Here is a 9,989-nt window from a genome sequence, read left to right on the forward strand (position 1 = left end):
AGGTACAGGGCTTACAGAGGAGAAACCGGGGCCAGTGGGACTGAAGGAGAAGTCAGCCCTCCAGAGAGTTATTTTTCCCATGGTGCAGTCACCAGCAAATCTTACTGTAGTGCTCTCAATTCTTTGTCTCCCCTCTCAGTGTCCCTGAGATATCACCCCCAGAAATTGGCCCCCTTGTGACTTCTGAGGATCTCAAGGCACTTCCTGGAGAAGGGGCCTCCCACCTTAACTCCCACTGAGCGGAGGTCTGTATTGTCTGAGAGGTCACCTCCCAGGTATGCACTTGAGTCTCCCAAGCTTGTTACCTTCCTGTCTGTGGTTACCTTAGAAACCAGCTCTCTCCCATCAACACCCTGAGTATCTGACAAGAATTGAATAACAGGGAAGGTGCCAAGATAAATAAGGAAAATGTGTGAAAGAAAACCAGTTTTAGATCGAAGGCTAGTATTTTGGGAAGTTGGGTGTGTATGTGTATTATTTTTTTCCCTGCAGATAAGAAAGAGTTCCCAGGATTAAATGTGAGATACCAAAAAGGTGAAATGTCAAAGGGATGATTAAAAAAATAACAAAACTGCTGGAAGCCTGCTTTAAAAACTGAAAAAAGTCCTTTAAAATTAAAAAAATATATATTGACATACAATAAATTACACATAGTTAATATGTACAACTTGATAAGTTTTGACACTTATACACACGTGAAACAATCATCACAATCAAGATAAAGAATTTATTTAGTACTTCAAAACTTAATTTTGCTCCTTTCTAATTCTTCCCTCTCACTCCTTCTCCCTGGGCAATCACTGATCTGCTTTTTGTTCCTATAGCTTAGTTTGCCTATTTTAGAATTTTATATAAATGAAATAAAGTATGTATTCTTTTTTTTTTTTTTTTAATATATTTTATTGATTTTCCACAGAGAGGAAGGGAGAGAGACAGAGAGCCAGAAACATCGATGAGAGAGAAACATCGATCAGCTGCCTCCTGCACATCCCCTACTGGGGACGTGCCCGCAACCCAGGCACATGCCCTTGACCGGAATTGAACCCGGGACCCCTCAGTCCGCAGGCCGACGCTCTATCCACTGAGCCAAACCGGTTTTGGCTGTATTCTTTCTTGTATAACTTTTACTTAGATTCATCCATGTTGTTGACTATATCAATTTATTGCTGAATGGTATTTTTAAATTTTCAATTTCTAATTGCTTGTATGACATAGAAATACAATTATTTTTATATATTGATTCTGTGTCCTGTAGTTTTGCTAATCCCACTTATTAGTTCAGTAGGTATTTTGTAGATTTCATCAGATTTTTTCATATGGATGATCATGTTGTCTGAGAAAAAGACAGTTTTCTCCTTCCCTTCCAATATGTATTTCCTTTTCCTGTCTTATTGTGATAGCTAGAACTCCAGGGCAATGTTGCCAACAAGAGCAAACATCCATGTCTTCTTTCTGATCTTAGGAGGAAAGTATATGCTATTTTCAGCATTAAATATGACGTCCTGTGCAGATTACTCATAGACGCTTTTCTATCAGGTTGTGGAAATTCCCTTGTATTCCTAGTATGCTGAAAGGCTTTGTTGTTATTAGATAGAATGTTTGTATTTTATCAGTTCTTTCTCTGGATTGATTGAGATGATCGTATGATTTTTCTTCTCTAGTCTGTTGATAGTGTAGATGTTCATTGTTGAAGTAGCCTTGTATTTCTGGGATAAATGCCACTTTTGCTTTTATTGTGTTTGTTGTTGGGAATTGATTAGGTTTGGTAATGAATGCATGTAGAAAGCTGTTGTCCCAGGAACTGAAATGTATGACCAGACCTATGCTGACTCCAGGAGACTCACCAGCAATTTGACCTTTGTGGCCCAGGAGAACCATAAGCAATCAAGATGGTATCTGAGCCATTGTGCTCTAGGGAGAGAACAGCCACTGCCTGGGACACAGATAAAGACTCCAGGTCAGCAAATGAAGGGATGTTAAGAAAATCGCTTTTATCTGATTAACCTTTTCCCTAAATTTCAAACCCCTTTTTCCGGAATCCCAACCCCTTTACCTACACTTTTCTTCTCCTTATAAAAAAGATCAGCTTGAGATGAGATGTAAGACAGTCTTTAGGGTACACAGCCCACCATCTTCTCAGATCACCAGCCATCCGAATAAAGCGCCCATAAAGATTCAATTCTTGTCTCTCCTTATTGGCCTGGTAGTGACAGGCAGCATGAATGCTGACTTTTCTGGTTTCAGTTCCACAAGGACGTATGACCATTTGAACAAAGTTTTTAAAACTTTTGATATGTTTGACAAACTTCCCAAGATTCAAAATTAGTCGTTTTCTTGATCTTTGAGGTTTTTAAGAACTTTGTAATTTCTCAGAAGGATCCTTTAAAACACCTCAAAGATTTGTTCTTCTTCTTTATAAAAGGCCTATATCGCATTTTAAACACGTTTTACTCTTTATTTTCATTGATTTCAGAGAGGAAGGGAGAGGGAGATAGAAACATCAATAATGGGAGAGAGTCATTTGATCAGCTGCCTCCTGCACATCCCCTGCTGGGAATCAAACCAGAAACCCTGGCATGTGCCATGACCTCCTGGTTCATAGGCTGATGCTCAACCACTGAACCACACTGGCCAGGCCTATATGGTATTTTAAATTACACAGGAAGCATTCTCAAATAAATCGTGCTAAAAAACTTACAGTCTTTCTTTGTCTCTAAAAGTTGTAACTCTTATCATGTCTTTGAAATGTAAACACACAGGAACTAAAACATTGCCTACAAAAACTGAAGGAAAAAGAAGAGGTCTTTTAAAAATGCAGACTGCTGTAGAACTTCCCTTGCCAAAATTGATTTGTAAAAGAGCTATGGTTTTTTACAAAACTACAAGAAAATAATCAGGACAAGACAAAATGACCGTATATGGAAAATAGAATATATGTTTTCAGTAGAGGAAGATAGATTAAAAAGCACACACTTCCTCTTCTCTTCTCTTCTCTTCTCTTCTCTTCTCTTCTCTTCTCTTCTCTCCTCTCCTCTCCTCTCCTCTCCTCTCCTCTCCTCTCCTCTTCTCCTCTCTCTCTCTCTCTCTCTCTCTCTCTCTCTTTCTCTCTCTCTGGCCCCCAATGGGTTCCTGACGCTCCTGACGCTCCTGTGGCAGGAGATAGGCTCCCCTGCTCTACCCATAGACTAATGCACTTGAATTAGGTTGCATGCTGAACTACATCCAACTGCACCATGGAATGGAAGCTCTGGCTGTTAGGCTGAATATATTATCTCAGTCTTGGGAAAGGATCAGGTGCTTCTTCAAAACTAACCAATCAAAGCCCCAAGCTTTCCTGGGCTGGCACTGGTTCTTTGGCCCTATATGGGGGCGGGAGGGGTGTTAATCACCTTTTTTGGGCCATTCTGCGATCTCCTGGGGAGTGTGTGAAGCTGTAGTTTCCTAGTAGATGAGGCTTCTTAATGTCTGGTTCCATTCGCTCCCTTCCTTTATTAATATTTAGTTACCTATGCTAACACCTATATTGTCAAATGATTTCAGTGTCTGTCTTTGCCACTGTGTGATGAGTTGGCACCAAGTAGTGCTGCTTTCATTGTCTCAGCTAATGGGAAGAGAACAAAAGGAGGACTTAATATGTAAATGATGCGGTTGTGCCCTCGAGGAGGCCAAATGTCCTCCCAGCATGGTGAGCAGAAGTTCTAAGAGAGAAAAGCTGTGGGAGAAGTGAGTCATCACACGCCCTCGCCCAACTCCAGGGACCCCCGCTGGAGGGATTCATTCTACTATCACAGTTTGTGCAGCAATTGGTTTCAGCAATCATCTGTTGCAATAAATGAACATATTTTATTTTTTAAATGTATTGATTTTATAGTTTTGTTTTTATTCAATTGGTAAATTGACATTGCTCTTGTAGTTTTATGTGCCATAAATACATATTTATACCTAATTTTATATCTGCATCCATTTAAATGACATTATAGTCCAAATAAATTACCAACCCTGGGGGTACAGAGAACATCCCTCCCCCTTCCCCACAGAGGAACTTAAGGGTTTTAAGTCACATGATCAAATTGGCATTTTAAACAGAGCATCCTGGCAGTACAGAATATGAATTGGAAAGGGACAAGTGTTCCAGTTATCTATAGAAACGTATGCACAGGTGACCCAGTTCGTTTCATTTGGATATACCAATACAAACGTCAAAGGGTACTTACTATTAATTAATATGGCCGAGCTTAACCAAAAACTAAGGAGAGAGAGACACAGGAGATAAACAATGCAAGAAATCACACAGGTTTATTTACCAGAGAGCTGATGGGTTTCAGTCCTTGGCAGGCCACCCGGAGACACTCGCTGACAGAGACACACGGAGGTCGTCAAAATACGCCGGCAAGGAGCTCAGTCTCTTGACTCAAAGAGAGGCCTCTTAACAGTCTGGGCTCAAGGCAGAGCAAGAATGGCAGTTTTGCAGTTTGGCAGTTCCAGGGGGGAGGAGAACGGTTGTCTGTGGAGGGCAGACAAGCATCTGAACCGCGGCAGATTTGCTCTCCTTAAATCCTTGAAGCTGGGCGTCTTCAGTGTCTCATATCGGGTGCCATACACGGGTGCCGCCCTGTTATCTAGGTATACACTCAGGCGGGAAAGTTGTGACCATGTTCAAAGCTTATCAATCATACATACATCTTATTTTTGGAGTTGTTTACAAGTTTTGGTCTAAGAATAAAATGGGGTCTACTTATGCTAACTTATGCCAATACAAAATGGAGTCTACTTTATGCTAACTTATGCTAATACAAAATGGAGTTTACTTTATGCTAACTAAACTTATTACTATAACAACAAGCTTAGACTCTCTAAAAGGCTGGTGAGGACCTAATTTAGGTCAGTGTAGAGTTGCCCAGAAGAGGGTAGATGTGAGAAATGCTTAGGAGGTGAAACTGGTAGGATTGGGTGACTGACTGGGTGTAGGAGGTGAGAGTGAGAGGGAAGCATAGCCTTCCACCCTAGTTTCTACTTGGGTGTAGTTGGACATATTGTGGTGTCATTAACTCAAGAAACCCAAAGTAAAGGGGAGTGAGTGGCAGCACTGGAGGATGAGGCAAAGAATTCCATTTGGGACATGATATATTTGAGGTGCCTGTGGTATATCTAGGCAGAGATGCTCCGTGGGCAGTTAGACCAATGAGCCTGAAGCTCGAGTCAGAGGTCATGGCTGGCTGTGTAGATGAGAACAGTCAGCATTTAATGGTGGTTAAGGCAAGAAGAGAAGACATAATTGAAACCATCTAGGAAGCGTGTGTAGAATAAACAGAGATGTGGCCAATGTTGAGAAAACAGGAAATAGGGGTGCAGAGGGGAGCCCAGTAAGGAATTTGAAAAGGAACAGTCTTAGGAATGGGAGAGCTGGGAAGGGAATGATCTTGGCAACTAGTGGAACACAGGGTTGTCAACAGTGTTGCATGCAGGGGAGCAGTTGAGTAAGATAAGGACCAAAACTATGCTCAATTTGGAAGTCATTGAAGAAACAGGGCACCACTCCCCTTCCTAGGCCCCGAATAGAATACTACAACCTTGCCTGACCTTCCTTGTTAAGTGCAGGTGGGAGGGGTTTTACCACTGGGGAGACAACCTCTTCCTGGGACTGGAATAATGAATGGACCAGAGCAGGGAAGGGAAGCTCTAGTAAGAAATGAGTTGAGCCCGGCCAACATGGCTCAGTGGTTGAGCATCGACCTATGAACCAGGAGGTCACGGTTTGATTCCTGGTCAGGGTACATCCCTGGGTTGTGGGCTCGATCCCAGGTGTGGGGCGTGCAGGAGGCAGCCAATCTATGATTCTCTCTCATCATTGATGTTTCTATCTTTCTCCTTTCCTTTCTGAAATCAATAAAAATACCTATTTAAAAAAATGAGTCAAGAGAAACTAGTGGGGGATATAGGTAAGAGAGCAGATTTAGAACGGATGCTGACTGGCAGACTTGTGAAGGCCCCCATGAGGTTGGAGAGGGTGGCTTGATGGTAGCGACAAGTCCCATAGGTGTGGCGTTCTCTCCATCAGTCCACAGCACAGTGGGGTAGGAAAAGTGAATGGGCTCAATACATAGGGATTGATAAACAGGTTTTGCTGTTCCTAGCAACTCAAGACAACTTATTTTCAGGCACATTTGAACCCTCAGCTGGAAAATAGATGGGCTAAGTTCCTGGTAGTGGTTCATGGTGACTCTGCTGTTTGAGTCTCATTCCATTTGGAGGCAAAACCTCTGGCTCAGAGACCAGATCTCACTTATTGCTTGCGTTCCTCGGGCTGAATCCTCCAGGCAATTACTGCTGTGCTCACTCAATTCTCCCTAGTGCGTTGTCCTGACTGGTCAGAGCCTCTTAAAGGTTAAGAACAAAGCAACAAAAAATTATCAACAGTATTAATTAGCTACATTATTAACATTTCAAATGGAAATAACAGCTCTCAGTCCAAATGACCAGGGAAGGGTCTTAGAAAAGTAATTTCCATATCCTTTCTGGTGTGTGTGTGTGTGTGTGTGTGTGTGTGTGTGTTTCTTTTACACTAAATGAGGTAAGTGATGCCTAGCCTGGTGCCTGGGACATTTCTCCCCCACTTTCTCAAAACTTCCTGAAGAGCGCTCTCTTTTTTCTTCCTCTTTCTTCACCTATCTCTATTCCCTCCCTCCATCCTTAGCTGGTCGCAATATAAATTTAAAGTATCTTTTAAATATTGAATTAGTGAGGTAGTCCTTGCTCCCTTTGTATAATTTCAAAGTTATAAAAAGCAAATGAGCAAACAGCCATTTCTTTGCCCTCCCCATTTACTAAAGACATAGGGGAAGGTAGTAATGACATAGCAGTGGGAGAAGGGAGCTGCTGAGGCTCCAGAACTCAGACTAAACAGCTGGAATCATAGGCCAGCGCGTGAGGGCCGATTTATAGACACATCTGCTTACAAATATTGTATTGCCGGGAATGTGGCCTTGAGCAAGTTGTTTTACTTCTCTGTTCCTCAATGTTCTCTTCTGTGAAATGGGCTGAAAATCACATTTACCTCCTAAAACTCTTGTGGGCCTTGGAGGAGTTGATGTATGTGAAGCACTTACGACACGGCTGCCTCAAAGTAAGGGGTGCATACATGTGGCTTTTTAATTGGATTGTTTGTCTTCCTGGTGTTGAGCTCTAGAAGTTCTTCATATATTTTGGAAATGAACCCCTTATCGGGTGTATCATTGGTGAATATGTTCTTCCATACAGCGAGTTCTCTTTTCATTTTGTCCATGGCTGCTTTTGCTGTGCAGAAGCTTTTTAGCTTGATGTAGTCCCATTTGTTTATCTTTTCCTGAGTTTCCCTTGCCCTCAAAAACATATCAGCAAAAACATTTAAATAAAAACATTTGAGATTTTACTATGTTTTTATTTAAAAAAATTTTTTTAAAATTCATTTCAGAGAGAGGAAGGGAGAGGAAGAGAGAGACAAAAACATCAATGATGAGAGAGAATCATCGATCAGCTGCCTCCTACACACCCACTACTGGGGATCAAGCCTGCAATCTGGGCAGGTGCCCTGACCAGGAATCAAACTGGTGACCTTTTGTTACGTAGGACGAAACTCAGCCAACTGAGCCACACCGGCCAGGGCTAGAAATGACTTCTTAAGAATTACCTGTAGGTGTTCAAAGTACGTTGATTGACTATGAAAAGTAAACAAAATTTATATTCAAATTAGGTGTTAAACACTTATAAGAAAACTTGCCTCTCAAGCGCTCTGTACTCAGTCCCCTGACTGCCAAGTACCTGCACTATCCACCCCACCCCCATCTTGAATGCAAACTCACTTACTCCCTACGTGATGCACTGACTTCTGTCATGCTCCCTGCGACACAGATACCCTGCACCTCATTGCCTGGCAGCACAGTGTTTGGCATGGAGTAGGCATTTAAGACATATTTGTTGAACTGTGTGTGTGTGTGTGTGTGTGTGTGTGCGTGCGTGTGTGTGTGTGTGTGTGTGTGTGTATGTAAATCATGGATGGCACTTGACTTTTTCTCCCCTGTTGGTCGGTGTCCTCACTGGGGAAAAAGGGGGGAAAGGATAGAGATTATCCTCATTGCCACCAGCAACTCAGAGCAGCAAATGCTTTGCTTTTGTTTTGTTTTTAAATCTCCATGTGCTCTGGTGACAACACTTTCCATTTAACAAGAATGAGCTGCACTAACCTGACAATATGGCTTTATAGGGACACTATATTAATGCACACCAACAATTAGAGAACAGCACCAGACAATAAGTAATCAAATGCCAAAATGCATACAAAAAGGGAAATGTTTGCTACTATGGTCATATTCAAAATCACACAGGCCCTGGCCAGTTTTCTCAGTGGTTAGAGAGCCGGCCTGCAGACTGAAGGATTTCGGGTTCAATTCCTAGTCAAGGGCACATACATGGGTTGCAGGTTTGATCCCTATCCTCTGTAGAGGTACTAGTATATTCGGGAGGCAAACAATTAATGTGTCTCTCACATTGATGTTTCTCTCTCTCTCTCTCTCTTTCTCTCTTACTCTCTCTTTCTCTCTCTCTCTCCCTCTTCTCTTCTTACCACTCTCTTTAAAAATCAATGGGCCCTAACCGGTTTGGCTCAGTGGATAGAGCGTTGGCCTGTGGACTCAAAGGTCCCAGGTTCGATTGCGGTCAAGGGCATGTACCTTGGTTGCGGGCACATCCCCAGTAGGGAATGTGCAGGAGGCAGCTGATTGATGTTTCTCTCTCATCGATGTTTCTAACTCTCTATCCCTCTCCCTTCCTCTTTGTAAAAAAATCAATAAAATATATTAAAATTTTTAAAACAATCAATGGAAAAAATATCCTTGGGTGAGGATTAACAAAACAATAAAAATATCACACAGGAATGACTTTTTAAATTTCTTTCTCAATATGTAATATACTTTTTATTTTTGAGGAATTTTAAGGACCTCTTAAACTCTCAACCCAAGTGATTATGGTGAGATGGAAAGAACATTAACTGATCATTAGGACATTTACATTCTAAATTTGGCTCTTCTACATGCACAATTTTGAGCAAGTCCATTCCTCTTTCTGGGCCTGTAAAATTAGGGGGTTGAACTTGATGATCTCAAAGATCCCTCTGGCTCCTAACAGTCTAAGCTTCATGAAGCTTGCAAGTCTGGCTCCCTAAAATTCTGCTGGAGTGAGTGTTTCTGTCTTTGTCCTTGGTGTGATAGACCTGAGGGCCCAGGAGCAGGGGTGGTTGGTGAGCTGACTAAGCTGAGTCTTGTCTTGGTTCTGTCAACTGATGGTTATTGATGTCAATTCAACACCCAACAGGATTCCCTAGTTTGGGGTGCAGTGAAGAAGGAAACTATTCAGTGCAGACAGCTGAACTGTGATACAGTAAGGCTGTGAACAGAGGACAGCTGTGGAGCAGTCTCATCGTGTTACCACTCAGTTATGAAGCAGTACAGTTTGTGGGACACCATGGCTACCAGGGCCCTCTCTGGCGGGATAGCTCTGCTCTGCTCCTGCCCTGGTCTGCTGAGACATCTTTGGTGTTTCATCTTTAGTGTTTCTGCTTCAGCTCCAGCAAGGAGACCGTCAGTGGTCTTTGGTGGAAAGGGAAAGTGTGGTCCCAGAGCCAAAGGGGAGCTGACTTACATAGACAGGAGTCCTGCCCCTGGTCCCTGATTGGTCCTCATGCAAATGAGGACTCCAAATCCCTGCAGTTTGGCCCCAAAGGCATCACCCTGATTGGTCCATAAATATGCTGATGGAGATACAGCTGCATAGCGCCAATTGGATGGGGAAAGCCCCAGTCCTATTGGTTGAAGTAGGATTCCAGGAACTCCTTTATAAAGGCTGGTTCAGTTGACTGTCAGTGCAGGCAGACAGTTCACGGGGGGAGGCAGGCAGTTTAGTGCAGGTTTTCCCCTGAAGTGTAGTTTTCATGAGAGGTTTGCCTGTGTAGAAATAGC

Source organism: Myotis yumanensis, unplaced genomic scaffold (genome assembly GCF_028538775.1).
Source record: "Myotis yumanensis isolate MYYU_CA2020_CCGP unplaced genomic scaffold, mMyoYum1.0.hap1 SCAF_17, whole genome shotgun sequence".
Lineage (NCBI taxonomy): Eukaryota > Metazoa > Chordata > Mammalia > Chiroptera > Vespertilionidae > Myotis > Myotis yumanensis.